An 18,885-nucleotide genomic window follows, 5' to 3' on the forward strand; every position below is an offset into this window, starting at 1 on the left:
CCCGAAAGGGCATTCCCGGGGAAGTCATTCCCACACTGCTTAAGGCTAGAAAGGAAGTAACGGCGAAGCATTACCACCGTATTTGGAGAAAATATGTGTCTTTGTGTGAATCCAAGAAGGCTCCTACGGAAGAATTTCATCTGGGACGTTTTTTCAATTTTTTTGGCAAGCAGGTGTGGATGCGGGCCTAAAATTAGGCTCAATAAAAGTACAAATTTCTGCCTTATCAATTTTCTTTCAAAAAGAATTGGCCTCCCTTCCAGAAGTTCAGACTTTCGTGAAAGGAGTACTGCACATCCAACCTCCTTTTGTGCCCCCAGTGACCCCATGGGATCTTAACGTGGTGTTGCAGTTCCTTCAGTCACATTGGTTTGAACCTTTACAGAAGGTTGAGTTGAAATTTCTCACTTGGAAAGTGGTCATGCTATTGGCCTTGGCGTCCGCGAGGCGGGTGTCTGAATTAGCGGCCTTGTCTCACAAGAGCCCCTATTTAGTTTTCCATATGGATAGAGCGGAGTTGAGAACTCATCAACAATTTCTACCAAAGGTGGGTTCATCGTTTCACATAAACCAACCTATTGTAGTACCTGTGGCTACTGAAGCCTTGGCTGACTCAAAGTATCTCGATATGGTCAGGGCTTTGAAAATTTATGTCGCCAGAACGTCTCAGATTAGGAAAACGGAGGCTCTGATTGTCCTGTATGCTCCCAATAAGATTGGGGCTCCTGCTTCTACGCAGACTATTGCACGCTGGATCTGTGATACGATTCAGCATGCTCATTCTACGGCTGGATTGCCGTTACCAAAGTCGGTGAAGGCCCATTCTACTAGAAAAGTGGGCTCATCTTGGGCGGCTGCCCGAGGGGTCTCGGCGTTATAGCTTTGCCGATCAGCTACTTGGTCGGGTTCAAACACTTTTGCAAAATTCTACAAGTTTGATACCCTGGCTTATGAGGACCTCATGTTTGGTCAATCGGTGCTGCAGAGTCATCCGCAATCTCCCCGCCCGTAAACCCCATGGTTCAAGAAGCATCCCCAGCATCCTCTAGGACGCATGAGAAAATAGGATTTTAATACCTACCTGTAAATCCTTTTCTCTTAGTCCGTAGAGGATACTGGGCGCCCGTCCCAGTGCGGACTCTATTTGCAGTACTTGTTAATAGTTATTGCTTGTGTTACACAAACGTTGTGTTTCGGATAAGGTCAGCCTGTTGCTGATTTTTTCTTGTTCATGCCGTTAACTGGAGTTTCGTTTAATGCCATGTTGTACGGTGTGTTGTGGAGTGAGCTGGTATGTATCTCACCCTTAGTTTAACAATAAATCCTTTTCCTCGAAATGTCCGTCTCACTGGGCACAGTTCCTATAACTGAGGTCTGGAGGAGGGGCATAGAGGGAGGAGCCAGTTCACGCCCATTTAAAGTCTTAAAGTGCCCATGTCTCCTGCGGATCCCGTCTATACCCCATGGTTCAAGAAGCATCCCCAGCATCCTCTACAGACTAAGAGAAAAGGATTTACAGGTAGGTATTAAAATCCTATTTTTAATTTTCTTTTTTTTCATGTAACCTTTTTCTACTCACCCCCCACATGTCACATACCTGGAGCAAATAAAGGCAGCCATGAGAGCAGCAGAGAGGGGGACTGGTAAAAAGGAAGCCAGAGGGGGCCCACGGGTGTGGTTCGTTTTATCGACAGTATCTAGGTCGACAATGTTTAGGTCGACCACTATAGGTCGACAGTCACTAGGTCGACATGGATGGAAGGTCGACAGGGTTTCTAGGTCGACATGTGCTAGGTCGACAGGTCTAAAGGTCGACATGAGGAATTTTTTTTTTTGTGTCGTTTTCTTCGTAGAGTGACCGGGATCCCAAATTAGTGCACCGCGTCCCCTCGCATGGCTCGCTTCGCTCGCCATGCTTCGGGCATGGTGCCTTCGCTCCGCTACCGCTTCGCTTGGCACACTTTACCGTTCCAATCGTAGTCCACGTGGATCGTTAAGTATGAAAAAATCCCCCCCCCAAAAAAAATGTGAAAAACTCATGTCGACCTTTAGACCTGTCGACCTAGCACATGTCGACCTAGAAACCCTGTCGACCTTCCATCCATGTCGACCTAGTGACTGTCGACCTATAGTGGTCGACCTAAACATTGTCGACCTAGACACTGTCGATCTTCAGACCGGATCCCGGGGCCCACACCGCAACCCATTGCACCCATTTTAATACTTACCTTTCCGGAGTCCAGTGCCGGGAGCTGTGATCGCTCCGGAAATCGCAGCCAAAATGGCCGCCTCACATGCGCGGTAGCCAAATTGGTCTCCGCATTATGGCGGGCGCCTTGCACAATGCCGGAGTCTACAGCACCGTGCAGAGGAGGGGGCCCACCCGGAGGTGCACATGGGCCCCCTCCTCTGTAGAAACGCCCCTGGCCAGAGGCAGGATGAATACTGGAAGGAGATAGAGTAAGGAGGATAATGAGAGACAGGAGAGGAGGGGCTAGACAGAGAGCAGTTCAGCTCAATGGTAGTTGGTCCCAGAGGAGGGACCAGCCACTGTACAGTATTGCTAATAGGGTCTATTAGATTGTCTCCATAAAAAACATAGACAGTACAGCAGTGTGAGCAGCACTGGGCAGTGAGAGGCTGCAGCACACTGCAACCCATATTTCTCTTACGTCCTAGAGGATGCTAGGGACTCCGTAAGGACCATGGGGTATAGACGGGCTCCACAGGAGACATGGGCACTATAAAGAACTTTTAGTATGGGTGTGCACTGGCTCCTCCCTCTATGCCCCTCCTCCAGACCTCAGTTAGATTCTGTGCCCAGAGGAGAATGGGTGCACTACAGGGGAGCTCTACTGAGTTTCTCTGATAAAAGAATTTTGTTTGGTTAGGTTTTTATTTTCAGGGAGAACTGCTGGCATCAGGCTCCCTGCATCGTGGGACTGAGGAGAGAGAAGCAGACCTACTTAAGTGATAGGCTCTGCTTCTTAGGCTACTAGACACCATTAGCTCCAGAGGGATCGGAACGCAGGTCTCCCCCCGCCGTTCGTCCCAGAGCCGTGCCGCCGTCCTCCTCGCAGACCCGGAAGATAGAAGCCGGGTGAGTATAAGAAGAAAGAAGACTTCAAAGGCGGCAGAAGACCGCTGCGCGCCATTGCTCCCACACATTACACACACTGACAGGCACTGATGGGTGCAGGGCGCAGGGGGGGCGCCCTGGGCAGCAATATAAACCTCTGGACTGGCATTTTTAATATATGGGCTGCGGAGGCAGTAGATATATACATTCCCCGCCATTATTTGTACATTTGAGGGGGACCGAAGCCTGCCGCTGAGGGGGCGGAGCTTGGTCTCACAGTACTAACCAGTGCCATTTTCTCCACAGTGATCTGCAGAGAAGCTGGCTCCCCGGACTCTCCCCTGCTGAACGGTGATACAGGGCTGAAAAAGAGGGGGGGGGGGGGGGGGGGGGGCATATGTAGGCGCAGTGAGTGTATATCACAGTTAATATATATAAATGTGCTTTATCTGGAAATTGGTTCCAGTGTCAGTTGGCGCTGGGTGTGTGCTGGCATACTCTCTCTTTGTCTCTCCAAAGGGCCTTGTTGGGGAACTGTCCCCTTATAGATATATCCCTGTGTGTGTGGGGGGGTGTCGGTACGCGTGTGTCGGCATGTCTGAAGCGGAAGGCTCATCCAAGGAGGAGGTGGAGCAGATGATTGTGGTGTCTCCGTCGGCAACGCCGACTCATGATTGGTATGATATGTGGAATATTTTAAATGCAAATGTGACCTTATTACATAAGAGAATGGACAAAGCTGAGTCCAGGGAAACAGCAGGGAGTCAATCCACGGATTGGACTGGGTCACAGGGCCCGTCAGGGTCTCAAAAGCGTCCCCTATCCCAAATAGCAGACACTGATACCGACACAGATTCTGACTCCAGTGTCGACTATGATGAGGCAAGGTTACACCCAAAGGTGGCCAAAAGTATTCATTATATGATTATAGCAATAAAAGATGTTTTGCATATCACAGATGAACCCTCTGTCCCTGACACGAGGGTGCGCATATATAAGGAAAAGAAACCGGAGGTAACTTTTCCTCCATCTCATGAACTGAATGAATTATTTGAAAAAGCTTGGGAAACTCCAGACAAAAAACTGCACATACCCAAGAGGATCCTTATGGCGTATCCTTTCCCTGCAAAGGACAGGGTACGGTGGGAATCCTCGCCCAGGGTGGACAAGGCTTTAACGCGTCTGTCCAAGAAAGTAGCGCTACCGTCTCCAGACACCGCAGCCCTCAAGGATCCTGCGGATCGTAGACAGGAAACTACCTTAAAATATATTTATACACATACGGGTGCTTTGCTCAGGCCGGCAATAGCATCGGCATGGGTTTGTAGCGCAGTTGCAGCGTGGACAGATACCTTATTAGCGGACATTGATACCCTGGACAAGGATACCATTTTACTGACTTTAGGTCACATTAAAGATGCAGTCTTATATATGAGAGACGCTCAAAGAGACGTGGGGCTGCTTGGTTCCAGAGCCAACACCATGGCAGTTTCGGCGAGACGAGCTCTGTGGACCCGCCAATGGTCGGGTGATGCCGACTCAAAGAAGCATATGGAGGTTTTACCTTACAAGTGTGAAGTTTTGTTTGGGGATGGTCTCGCAGACCTGGTTTTCACAGCTACCGCGGGTAAATCTACATTTTTGCCTTTTGTTCCCCCACAGCAAAAGAAAACTCCACAATATCAGATGCAGTCCTTTCGGTCGCATAAGTCCAGAAGAGGTCGGGGCTCCTCTTTCCTCGCCAGAAGTAAGGGTAGAGGTAAGAGAACACCTGCTTCGGCTAGTTCCCAGAAGCAGAAGTCCTCCCCGGCTTCTGTTAAATCCACCGCATGACGCTGGGGCTCCAGTGAGGGAGTCCGCACCGGTGGGGGCACGTCTTCGACTCTTCAGCCAGGTCTGGGCTCGGTCAGACGTGGATCCTTGGGCGTTGGAAATTGTATCCCAAGGTTACAAACTGGAGTTCGAAGAGGTGCCCCCTCGCCGATTTTTCAAGTCGGCCTTGCCAGCCCCTTCCCCGGAGAGGGAAGTAGTATTAGATGCAATTCAAAAGCTGTGTCAACAGCAAGTGATTGTCAAGGTTCCCCTGGTCCAACAGGGAAAAGGGTACTATTCAACCCTGTTCGTGGTCCTGAAGCCGGATGGTTTGGTCAGACCCATTTTAAATCTAAAATCCCTAAAACCTGTACTTGAAAAGGTTCAAATTCAAGATGGAATCACTCCGGGCTGTGATATCCAGTCTGGAAGGAGGGGATTTTATGGTGTCGCTGGACGTGAATGATGCCTACCTTCATGTCCCCATATTTCCTCATCAGGAGTACCTGAGGTTCGCGGTACAGGACTGTCATTACCAGTTTCAAACGTTGGCGGTTGGGCTTTCCACGGCCCCGAGGATTTTCACCAAAGTGATGGCAGAAATGATGGTGCTCCTGCGCAGGCAGGGAGTCACAATTATCCCGTACTTGGCGAGATCGAGAGATCAATTGCTGAAAAGCGTGTCGCTCTCCCTGAGAGTGTTACAACAACACGGTTGGATTCTCAATCTGCCAAAGTCACAGTTGATTCCAACGACTATCATTCCTAGGCATGATTCTGGACACGGAACAGAAGAGGGTTTTTCTACCAATGGAAAAAGCCCAGGATCTCCAGAACATGGTCAGGGACCTGCTAAAACCAAAAAGAGTGTCTATTTATCAATGCACTCGAGTTCTGGGAAAAATGGTGGCAGCCTACGAGGCCATACCCTTCAGCAGGTTCCATGCGAGGACGTTTCAGTGGGACCTTCTGGACAAGTGGTCAGGGTCCCATCTGCAACTACATCAAAAGATAAGCCTGTCCCCCAGGGCCAGGGTGTCTCTCCTGTGGTGGCTGCAGAGTGCTCACCTTCTAGAGGGTCGCAGGTTCGGCATTCAAGACTGGGTTCTGGTGACCACGGACGCGAGCCTCCGAGGATGGGGAGCAGTCACAAAAGGAAGAAATTTTCAGGGTCTATGGTCAAGCCAGGAGGCTTGTCTACACATCAACGTGCTGGAATTGAGGGCCATATACAAGGGTCTACGACAAGCGGAGTATCTTCTTTGCGACCTACCGGTTCTGATTCAATCAGACAACGTCACAGCCGTGGCTCATGTAAACCACCAAGGCGGGACAAGGAGCAGAGTGGCAATGGCGGAAGCCACTAGGATTCTGCGCTGGGCGGAAAATCACGTAAGCGTTCTGTCAGCAGTCTTCATACCGGGAGTGGACAACTGGGAAGCAGACTTCCTCAGCAGACACGATCTCCATCCAGGAGAGTGGGGACTTCATCAAGAGGTCTTTGCAGAGATAACAAGTCTTTGGGGACTTCCTCAAATAGACATGATGGCGTCACGCCTCAACAAAAAGCTTCGGAGGTATTGTGCCAGGTCAAGGGACCCTCAGGCAGTAGCGGTAGACGCCCTAGTGACACCATGGGTGTTTCATTCGGTCTATGTGTTCCCTCCTCTGCCTCTCATCTCAAAAGTGTTGAGAATCATAAGACGAAAAAGATACAGACAATACTCATTGTTCCAGATTGGCCTCGAAGGGCCTGGTATTCGGATCGTCAGGAGATGCTCACAGAAGATCCGTGGCCTCTTCCTCTCAGGGAAGACCTGTTGCAGCAGGGGCCTTGCATGTTCCAAGACTTACCGCGGTTGCGTTTGACGACATGGCGGTTGAACACCGAATCCTAGCTGAGAAGGGTATTCCGGAGGAAGTTATCCCTACTCTGATAAAGGATAGGAAGGAGGTAACGGCGAAGCATGGTTTGTTTGCTTGTTTTCTTAAAACTTTAATTACTAGTCATTGCTGGGGGAGGGTTCATTGGAGTTTGGGTGTAATCAGTGTATTCACATGCTTGGTCTATTACTTAAAGAGCATGAGGAAGGCTTAGGCCGTAGGCTTGTGGGCCATTACTTCAAAGGACATTATTCAAAGGATAACTACAAATGTAAAAATAATTTCGACGTAACACCGACGTTAAACCGAAGGAAAACAGAAGGACAAAAATCAATCCACAATCTGGACCACTGAAGGACAGCTTTCAAACAAATGTGAGTTCAGTTCCTCTACACATCAAACTACTCCAGCCTGAGTAACCCATACTTATAACTTAAATCTGTGTTAGGAACGCTGCTAGACCTTTCCACTTCATCCGCAACTACTCAAATTTATGGCTATAGCTTACCAAAACCATCTGAATTCTCACCTGTACCAATGTTATCTGTCTTTTTACACTATGAAAAGACATCCCCAATCTGCTCACTACAGCTCTCTCTTATGCAAACTCATGTATGTTTTTTGATGTAATGATTGGCTTGTAATTGGCATTGCATGTGTGGGGAAGTTGCACAGTGAAACATAGTTTATTATTGCATGCTCTCTGGTGTTTACCTCCTTTGATCATTTGGTCATTGTGGTCAGGTGTACTATATCTTTACATTTAGGGAGGTGTATTCATGGTGTAAAGGACACAGTGTGATTCCTGATTAGTAAAAAAAAATATATATATATCAAACACTGAGCAACATCCCCAAACAGGTAATTTCAACTTTAAACTTGTCATTTATTTTGTACAGTCTGGACATGGCTACTAATAACAAATGCACAGACAAAATTCTTAAAGCTATGTGTGCAAATGCTAGGAGCTTAGGAGACAAAATTCCAGAGCTAATTGCGATAATGACAAGGGATAACCTGGATTTTGTGGCAATTACAGAGTCATGGTGCAATGAAAATCATGACTGAGACATAGCTATACCAGGATACAATTTATTTAGGAAGGATAGAATAGGAAGAATAGGAGGAGGGGTAGCAATGTATGTGAAAAAAAGCATAAATGCTACTTTAATACAAAATATTGAAGACAAAACTGAGGCCCTTTGGGTCACCATAGAAACCGGGGAGAAGGATGTTATTCGCATTGGGGTGATCTATAGACCACCAGGCCAGGGGCAGGATTTGGACAGGAACCTATTGTTGGACATCACTAAAATGGCTTTAAAGGGAGAAGTCATAATCATGGGAGACTTTAATTTACCTCATGTAAATTGGGAGGGGTCTTTTGCAAGTTCAGCTACAAGTGCCAAATTTCTACATTCCTTACAGGGAGCATCTCTCAAGCAATTGGTGATGGAGCCCACTCGCAAAGATTCAATATTAGATTTAATTCTTACAAATGGTGATAGGATATCCGACATATATGTGGGTGAGCACCTGGGATCCAGTGATCATCAAGCAGTATGGTTTAGTATAAAGACAGGATCCAACTCCTGTCACACAAAAACAAAGGTGTTGGATTTTAGAAATGCTGATTTTGCAAAAATGGGGAGATGTTTAAGTGATTCATTGGCGGACTGGTGGAACTTGGAAGGAGTGCAGGAGAGGTGGGGAAAACTGAAAAGTGCAATACTAAGTGCAACTGATCTTTGTATCAAAAGGGTTAGGAAAAGCACCAGGAAAAGGAAGCCAGTGTGGTTCACAAAAGAAGTATCAACTAGTGTGAAAGCAAAAAAGATGGCTTTTAGGAAATACAAACAGACTCAAAATAATAATGACAAAGAGGTGTATCTTGACAGACGGAAGGATGCTAAGAAAGTGATCAGACGTGCAAAGGCAGAAGCTGAGGAAAAAATGGCCCAGTCAGTAGATAAAGGGGGCAAAACTTTTTTTAAGTATATAAGTGAAAGGAGAAAATCAAATGGAGGAATAATAAGACTTAAGACAGAGAGTGAGCATTTGGTGGAGGGTGACAAGGCAATAGCAGATCACCTAAATAATTATTTTTGCTCAGTATTTACTACAGAAGAAGGGATGGGGCCACAGTTAAGTTGCAAGGACATTCATCAAAATAAGGTAGTTGAAAGTACATTTACAGAGGAGAAGGTCCTAACAGAACTTTCACAACTAAAAGTGGATAAATCAATGGGACCGGATGGGATACACTGAAGGATACTCAAAGAGCTAAAAGATGTGCTGGTTACACCGTTAACAGAATTATTTAACTAGTCACTAAATACAGGTGCTATTCCAGAGGACTGGAAAAGAGCAAATGTAGTTCCACTGCACAAAAGTGGAAGCAAGGAAGAAGCAAGTAACTACAGACCAGTAAGCCTTACATCAGTAGTGGGGAAAGTAATGGAAAAACTATTAAAAGAAAGTTGTGGAATATCTTAAATCAAACCACTTACAGGATCCAAAACAGCATGGATTTACTGGTGGTAGATCATGCCAAACAAATCTTATTGACTTTTTTGACTCTGTGACAAAAATAATAGATCAAGGGGGAGCTGCAGATGTAGCATATCTAGACTTTAGTAAGGCATTTGACACTGTCCCACATCGCAGACTGCTAAATAAACTTGAAAGCGTGGGGGTGGATTATAAAACAGTTAAATGGATAAGAACCTGGTTGCAGGATAGGAAACAGACAGTTGTAGTTAATGGAGTGCAATCTATGGAGGGAAATGTTACCAGTGGAGTACCCCAGGGATCTGTACTTGGTCCACTTCTCTTTAATATCTTTGTTGGTGACATTGCAGATGGTATTGAAGGGAAGGTATGCCTTTTTGCAGATGATACAAAGATATGCAACAGGGTAGACACACCGGGAGGGGTAAAACAAATGATTGATGACCTAAGTAGGCTTGAGAAATGGTCAAGAACGTGGCAACTACAGTTTAATGCTAAAAAATGCAAAATCATGCACTTGGGTCTCAAAAACCCAAAGGCTAAATATAGTACCAAGGGTACTATAATGGGAACTACTGAGGAGGAAAGGGATTTAGGAGTCACTATTTCAAGTGACTTGGAGGCAGGAAAGCAATGCAACAAAGCAATGAGAAAGGCAAGTCAGATGCTTGGTTGCATAGGAGAGGAATCAGTAGTAGGAAAAAAGAAGTGATAATGCCACTGTATAGGTCATTGGTGCGGCCCCATCTGGAATACTGTGTCCAGTTCTGGAGACCATATCTCCAGAAGGATATAAATACATTAGAGAGTGTACAAAGAAGGGCAACTAAAATGGTGCATGGCCTACATCACAAAACGTACCCGGAAAGGCTAAAAGATCTTAACATGTATAGTTTGGAGGAGAGAAGGGAAAGGGGGGACATGATAGAAACTTTCAAATATATCAAGGGTCTTAACAAAGTTCAGGAGGGAAACATTGTTCAAAGGAAGAGAAATATTAGAACTCGAGGACATACACTGAAACTGGAGGGGGAGAGGTTCAGGGGAAATTTAAGGAAAAATTACTTCACAGAAAGGGTACTGGATAAGTGGAATAGTCTCCCACCAGAGGTGGTAGAGGCTAAGACTGTAGAGCAATTTAAACATGCTTGGGATAGGCATATGAATATCCTTACAAAGAATTAAGGTTCAAAAAGGGTTGAGATTACCTAAAGGATAAAAAAAAAGGGGCAGACTAGATGGGCCAAGTGGTTCTTATCTGCCGTCAAATTCTATGTTTCTATTATCACCGTATCTGGAGGAAGTATGTATCTTGGTGTGAAACCAAGAATGCTCCTACGGAAGATTTCCATCTGGGCCGTTTTCTCCACTTCCTACAGACAGGAGTGGATATGGGCCTAATGTTAGGCTCCATTAAGGTACAGATTTCAACCCTATCTATATTCTTTCAGAAGGAATTAGCTTCTCTCCCAGAAGTCCAGACTTTTGTAAAGTTAGTGCTGCACATCCAGCCTCCTTCTGTGCCACCAGTGGCACCATGGGACCTTAACGTGGTGTTACAGTTCCTTAAATCACACTGGTTTGAACCCCTTCAAACGGTTGAATTAAAATTTCTCACCTGGAAGGTGGTCATGTTATTAGCCTTGGCATCTGCAAGGCGGATGTAAGAGTTGGCGGCCTTGTCTCACAAGAGCCCCTACTTGATTTTTCATGTAGATAGAGCGGAATTGAGGACTCGTCCTCAATTTTTGCCTAAGGTGGTTTCTTCATTTCATATGAACCAACCTATTGTGGTACCTGTGGCAACGAGTGACTTGGAGGACTCCAAGTCCCTGGATGTAGTCAGGGCCTTAAAAATCTATGTAGCCAGGACGGCTAGGGTTAGGAAGACAGAGCCTCTGTTTGTCCTGCATGCAGCCAACAAGGTTGGCGTGCCTGCTTCTAAGCAGACTATTGCTCGCTGGATCTGTCACACGATTCAGCAGGCTCATTCTACGGCTGGATTGCCGTTACCAAATTCGGTAAAGGCCCATTCCACTAGGAAGGTGGGTTCTTCTTGGGCGGCTGCCCGAGGCGTCTCGGCATTACAGTTGTGCCGAGCAGCTACTTGGTCGGGTTCAAACACTTTTGCAAAATTCTACAGGTTTGATACCCTGGCTGATGAGGACCTCGCGTTTGCTCAATCGGTGCTGCAGAGTCATCCGCACTCTCCCGCCCGGTTTGGAGCTTTGGTATAAACTCCATGGTCCTTACGGAGTCCCCAGCATCCTCTAGGACGTAAGAGAAAATAAGATTTTAAACCTACCGGTAAATCTTTTTCTCCTAGTCCGTAGAGGATGCTGGGCGCCCGTCCCAGTGCAGACTAAATCTGCAAGACTTGTATATAGTTGTTGCTTACATAAGGGTTATGTTACAGTTGAGATCGGTCGTTGACTGATGCTGTTTTTGTTCATACTGTTAACTGGTTGCATATTTTCCAGGTTATACGGTGTGGTTGGTGTGGGCTGGTATGCATCTTGTCCTTAGATTACAAAATACTTTCCTCATATTGTCCATCTCCTCTGGGCACAGTTTCTCTAACTGAGGTCTGGAGGAGGGGCATAGAGGGAGGAGCCAGTGCACACCCATACTAAAAGTTCTTTATAGTGCCCATGTCTCCTGTGGAGCCCGTCTATACCCCATGGTCCTTACGGAGTCCCCAGCATCCTCTACAGACCAGGAGAAAAAGATTTACCGGTAGGTTTAAAATCTTATTATTACCAGCCACAGCTGCCGCCTCATCACAGTGACCTTCTAGCTGTGGCCTATTAGGCTCCGCCTCCGCCCCCTTGTGGCCACAATGCTGTGCTGTGTGTGTGTCACTGTTATCAGAGCAGCCGCAATCTGTGCACTGATACATCGTGCCTGTGGCACCAAACAGCTCTGTTGTACTAACTCAGGGGATAATATGGCACTCTGCCCTACAGTCCAGCCCGCCACTGGTCAGGCACCATTTGAGGGGGGAGTGGTTGCAAAAATGCAGATGTTGGCATTTTTGGGACTTTTCACTGGGTGTGCTTGCAAATCCGTACTCAGCAGCATGCCTCTGGTGTCTCTGTTATAGGCTGCCATGCTGCCATGCTGCATGGCCATTGGTTTAATTAAGCTGACGATTATTGATGGATCTGCGTGTGCGCTGGGAATGTGTACACAGTTGCTGTGCCTTTGTGATTGCTCTGCTGGGCGTCTCTTTTCAGGGCTGCTGGGTTTTTTTGCATAATTTTACACATCCGCAGCGTGTACAATCACAGGTGCAGTCGCCACAGCATGCGTCAATGAATCAGGCCAGATGTAGTAATAATACTGTAAAGGCACCATGTGACAAGTCCACATTACAGGATTTTACATGTTTTTATCAATCTGAAAAGAAATAAAAAAACACTTGAGGATTTGCACACATCTCTAATAAAAATTGACCCAAACATGTGTAAAATACTGCTCAATAGATCCTCACTTAAATTACTCATGAGAGTGAAGGGACAGTGGGACTGTCTTTAGTATACTGTATGTATCGGGGTTGTATGTTTGCATTTTCTCTCACATAAAATGTGGCCAAATTGTACAAAAACCATCTTATTAAAAATATAGTATGTCTTCAGATTACTGGCATTTACTGAGCACCCATAAAAAAATGTACATATTTGCACCCCACCGGGGGTGGATTACGAGAGGAGGGGGCCCCTGTGCAGGCTCTGTGCGAGCCCCCTCCTCTCTGGCAGTGACTTCAGTGCTGTAGACTCTGGCTTTGTGTATTCGGAGGTCTCCGGGAACATGGCGTGCACGTCTTGTTTCCAGGAGACATACAGTATCTATTGTGCATGTGCAAATCACAGGGAAAATGGCCGCCATGCCAAAGGTGACGGCAATTATAAATTAATAGGGAAGTCCAGGAACAGAATATTTTGTCCCTCCTGGAATGGGTCATGTTGGGAGGTATGTAGATGCGATAAATATCCCGCATTTAGCTTGACATGGTCTGATCCAACCATCTTCCCTCATAAGAAAATACAGAATGTTGCTATTTCTGAAGATGCCACCATCTTGTCTCGCAGATTCGTAAGCTTCCTATATGAACATGCACGTACTTGCGCAAAAATAGGTGTAATGCATCACAAAATGGCATATACGATGCCCTGGTGGTCATTTGTTTGGCCTGCTTATAAATTAGCTTTATTATTTATTAATGCCCTTGGGTTTGCAATCTGTTAACACATAAATTTAGCATAAAATCGAAACAGGCGTGTAATGTTAATGGAATGTAACCACATTTGTCCTAAAGAGATTTAGGAGCATTTATCAATAGTGTGCAATCTTTTTATTTATCCTCTGCATTGATGGTCCCAGGGAGGATTTCCAGTCTCTTTACAGAGAAGTGCTTTCTTTAGCTACAGTATTTCACACCATTCTGGGCCAAGACCACCCTTCATTGACTAGCTCCAAATAGTAAAGTGGTTTTTGACAGATATATGAATAGCATGTCAGCTGATTACGCCACAGTTTATCCCAATTTATTGCACAGTGAGCACTAAATGTTTTTTTCTTCTACATTTAATAGTTCTTAGCTGCTTATTTTCTGTCAAATGGCAGGAACAGTGTGTTTCAGAGGTTTTAACAGACAACCTTATGCAGTAATCCTGTTTATGATAAGGAGTTATTCCAGTGCATCACTCTACCCATCACAATGATAGAATTTTAGTGGAGTAACCCTTTAACTTCTGGATTAATTAAACAAGGCTGTCCCTGCATCTAAGATGATTGCATATTTATTAACAATATATCACATATTATTCAGAGCATTACAACAAATGTTTATTGATTCACATCACTTCCTTCGCAGTGTAGATTACAATCTAAAGGGGGGGATTCAATTAGCTCCGGCATTTTTGGATCTATCAAATGTACTCCCCTGCGTATTCAATTGTGGGCTGTTTTCTCCCATTTTTAAAGCATTTTCGCCAATGGCTTTTCACTTCTTTTTTTAGTGAAAAGGCATTGGCGAAAAATGCCTGAAAATCAGCGCGAAAAATGCCGCATTTTCGCCGGCACAGGTGCGAAAACACGTGTATTTGCCGATCCACGTGTTTTTCGCTCCTGCTGAATGTTTTCCCTAGGCAAAAAAACGCTCTTGCTATTGCATAGGGTAAATCCCCATTCACCCTAAAAAAAAATTGCAAAAAGTTACGTTTTTTTTACCTAGGCGAAAGACCGGCACTAATTAAATACCCCCCTAATTCTCAATCATGCCTACAATTTGTTTTTGGACTGTGAGTGGAAACTCTGGCAAATGCGATGCTAACATGCATAGTCCACACAGATAGGGTCCTGGTCAGAGTAGAGCACATGGTTAAATGCACTTTGAATGTGCAGATGAATTCTTATGATAATAACCCTTTAATCCGGGACACCTATGATTTACACAGGTTCTGTGGCTGACTAAATTCAAATCTGCATTTCACCTGGTTTTAATCAGCCACAGAATAGGGGTCCTTCATTAAAGGGTTATTAAACCTATGCAGACATAATGGTGCTGATTCTGTGTTGGGAGCAAAACAAAAAAGAGTAATTGTGCACTTTGCTCTGGTGCTATGTGGCACTACAGGTGGGGCAGATGTAAAATGTGTAGAGTGATTTAGATTAAGAGGGGTGTGGCCAAAGTCAAATCTCAACTTCAGTGTTTAAATAAAGCTGTCCATCTATTGTGGGCTACATGTAAGACAGCCAGCATTTACCCTGCATGAAAATATAAATAAATCAATGTATGTGTACCGATGTGTACGATTGCTGTGCTCCAAAATCAGAAGCAGTCCCAAAATGTACCCGAGGAAAAAAAAAAAATCTCTTTGCCACACATGCAGTGTTGGTTGCAACCATGGAATATAAAATGCATTGGGGGGGGGGTGGGGGGGGGGGGGGGGGGTGAGACATATTACATTTGCAAAGAGCTGGAGTCTGTATCCACATAAAGGGTTGCATGGATGCAGTGCCAGATTAAGGACCACATGGGCCTGGAGCTGAAATTTCTGAAGGGCCTACTGTGTACCGTAGCAGAGGGTTGACCAGCAACAGTGGGGTTGTGACTAGGGGTAGAGCCCCTTATACACAATACGCCATGTAGAGCCCCTTTTATTCACATTATGCCAGGTAGAACCCCTTTCTTTTATTCACGTTATGCTAGGTGGAGCCCCTTTTATACACGTGTCGCCAGGTAGAGCCTGTTATACATTACAAACTGCACCAGGTAGCGCCTTATACACATAGCAACAGGTAGCCCATTATACAAGTTGCGCTAGCTAGCCGTCACTCACCATTCGGCGTCTGTGGTCCCCCGGCTCTATGTTCTTGTCATACTCCCGCGGTGGGGTGCAGGCAGCGTGAAGTGGCCAGGATGGGGGGCGGGCGGCCGGAGCAGGAAGCGGTGAGGGGCACTGTGGTGCAGGCAGCAGACGGGTGCTGATGGCACTGGCAGGGGCCTCAGGCCACAGTGACCCGGGTGCCCGTCCTGCTAGCCCGCACCTAAAACCGCCACTGGCAGGATCCCCTGAGCTGGACGAGCAACGACCCTCCCAACACTCCAACGCTGCCCCTCCCAGTGCACATAGTGCAGCCGAATGCACATGGACTGAGCGTCCATAGACGTGCAGATCACGTCTATGGACGTCAATGTGAGCAACCCAGAGTCGCTGCATGCAACCAACCCCACCAACATGCCCATATCACCACACACACAGTCTGTTCCCCCCCCACACTCCCTACACACGCCCAATCTGTTTACCCAGTCCCTACACACACACACACACACACACACACACACACACACACACACACACACACACCCTGTTCCCCAGTCCCTACACACACACACACACACACACACACACACACATACACACACAAACACACAAAGCCTGTTCCCCAGTCCCTACACACACACACACACACACACACACACACACAAAGCCTGTTCCCCAGTCCCTACACACACACACACACACACACACACAAAGCCTGTTCCCCAGTCCCTACACACACACACACACACACACACACACACACACACACAAAGCCTGTTCCCCAGTCCCTACACACACACACACACACACACACACACACACACACACACACACACACAGCCTGTTCCCCAGTCCCTACACACACACACACACACACACACACACACACACACACACACAAAGCCTGTTCCCCAGTCCCTACACACACACACACACAAAGCCTGCTCCCCAGTCCCTACACACACACACACACACACACACACACACAAAGCCTGTTCCCCAGTCCCTACACACACACACACACACACACAAAGCCTGTTCCCCAGTCCCTACACACACACACACACACACACACACACACACACACACACAGCCTGTTCCCCAGTCCCTACACACACACACACACACACACACACAAAGCCTGTTCCCCAGTCCCTACACACACACAGACACACACACAAAGCCTGTTCCCCAGTCCCTACACACACACACACACACACACACACACACACACAAAGCCTGTTCCCCAGTCCCTACACACACACACACACACACACACACAAAGCCTGTTCCCCAGTCCCTACACACACACACACACACACACACACACAAAGCCTGTTCCCCAGTCCCTACACACACACAAAGCCTGTTCCCCAGTCCCTACACACACACACACGAAGCCTGTTCCCCGGTCCCTACACACACACACAAAGCCTGTTCCCCAGTCCCTACACACACACACACACACACACACACACACACACACACACACACACACACAAAGCCTGTTCCCCAGTCCCTGCACACACACACACACACACACACAAAGCCTGTTCCCCAGTCCCCGTACACACACACACAGACTGTTCCCCAGTCCCTACACATACAAATACATACACACAAAAAGCCTGTTCCCCAGTCCCTACACACACACACACACACACACACACACACACACACACACACACAAAGCCTGTTCCCCAGTCCCTACACACACACACAAAGCCTGTTCCCCAGTCCCTACACACACACACACACACACACACACACACACACACACACACACACAAAGCCTGTTCCCCAGTCCCTACACACACACACACACACACACACACACACACAAAGCCTGTTCCCCAGTCCCTAGACACAAAGCCTGTTCCCCAGTCCCTACACACACACACACACACACACACACACACACACACACACACACACACAAAGCCTGTTCCCCAGTCCCTACACACACACACACACACACACACACACACACACACACACACACAAAGCCTGTTCCCCAGTCCCCGTACACACACACACAGACTGTTCCCCAGTCCCTACACATACAAATACATACACACAAAAAGCCTGTTTCTCCCAGCTCTCCCCCCCCCCCCACCCTTCCACACAGCATTTCCCCTCCAGTGTCACCATACACACACACTCAGCCACCCTGTTCACCCCATTCCCTACACACCTGCCTGGAAGGGCCAACACATATACCCTGTTCCCCACAGCCCTCTCACTTTCCCCCCCTTTTTCCCCAGTGACTGAGCTATGAGGAGCAGACAGACCAACCAGGAAAAGTTGGGGGTGTGGCCTAATCACGGACCCGTAACCACGCCCTCTTGGCACCCCTACCATTTAGCAAGCACCACTAGCCGGCCCGGGACGGCAGAGGGGTCACAGGACTGTCACCTTGCGACCTGGCAGGCAAGTACACCGCTGGCTGCTGCTGTTGTACCCAGTGGAGGGGAGGCGCGGCGCGGTGCGGCGCGGCGCCTGTGTGAGATCATGGCGCAGGAGAGAAGCAGAGAAATCTTTCGGCGCAGGGAGGACTTCTCAGGCTGTCTAGTGCTGCTGATGTGCTGTAATAGGAAAAACATTTTTTCCTGTTACCAACAGCAGGGGATCCTGTGGGCCTATTTTGATGGGGGGGCCTGGAGCTGCAGCTCCATCCGCCCCATTGTTAATCCGGCCCTGCATGGATGGATCCCTTAGATCCCTGCTGCAGTGTTCTTTTGGTAAAAATAAATAAAAAAGCAACCCCTCCCCCGAAATCCAACATATTTGCTACTACTAACACTAATGCTGGGTAGACACTTATGCCACTTTCAGATCGCAAACCCAGGTCGGACCCTGCTTTTGAGGCCAGGTCCATACCCTCCAACTGTACCTTTTTGGCAGGTACGGTACCTTTTTTGTATGGTCTGTACCGATTTTTGGCTCTCCACACGTCCATTGAAAGTATAGGAAAAGGGACGTGGACACGCCCCCTTTACCTGTGGACACGCCCCCTTCTCTGATTTGTACCGATTTTTATGTTTAAAATGTTGGAGGGTATGCAGGTCCCACCCAGGCTCAGACCCTTAACATTTTTGACCGGTTTATTCCCGGGTTGGTGCCTTTCACACTGAATGCGGGTCACCCATGTTAAACACTGTGATGTGATTTAAAATGGACTTTTCTGGCTCACATTGATGAGGTTTCAAAGGAAATAAAAGGAGGGACTGGGGACTGCTCTGAGCCATACTTGCCTACCTGACCCTCTCC

The 18,885-nt window shown here is 47.1% G+C and overlaps 1 protein-coding gene across 3 annotated transcripts in view; it reads left to right on the forward strand.

The window, feature by feature from the left end:
* SPO11 (SPO11 initiator of meiotic double strand breaks) overlaps positions 1-18,885 on the forward strand; it is a 308,074-nt gene that overhangs the window by 178,717 nt on the left and 110,472 nt on the right. The window contains exon 1 of one of the 3 annotated variants that reach the window (XM_063963475.1): positions 17,955-18,045. The exons of the other annotated variants lie outside the window; for them this stretch is intronic. The gene's annotated coding sequence lies outside the window, so the exon portion shown is untranslated. Of the gene's footprint in view, positions 1-17,954; positions 18,046-18,885 lie in introns of those variants that run through there. 3 annotated transcript variants of the gene reach the window in all.

Source organism: Pseudophryne corroboree, chromosome 3 (assembly GCF_028390025.1).
Source record: "Pseudophryne corroboree isolate aPseCor3 chromosome 3, aPseCor3.hap2, whole genome shotgun sequence".
Classification (NCBI taxonomy): Eukaryota; Metazoa; Chordata; class Amphibia; order Anura; family Myobatrachidae; genus Pseudophryne; species Pseudophryne corroboree.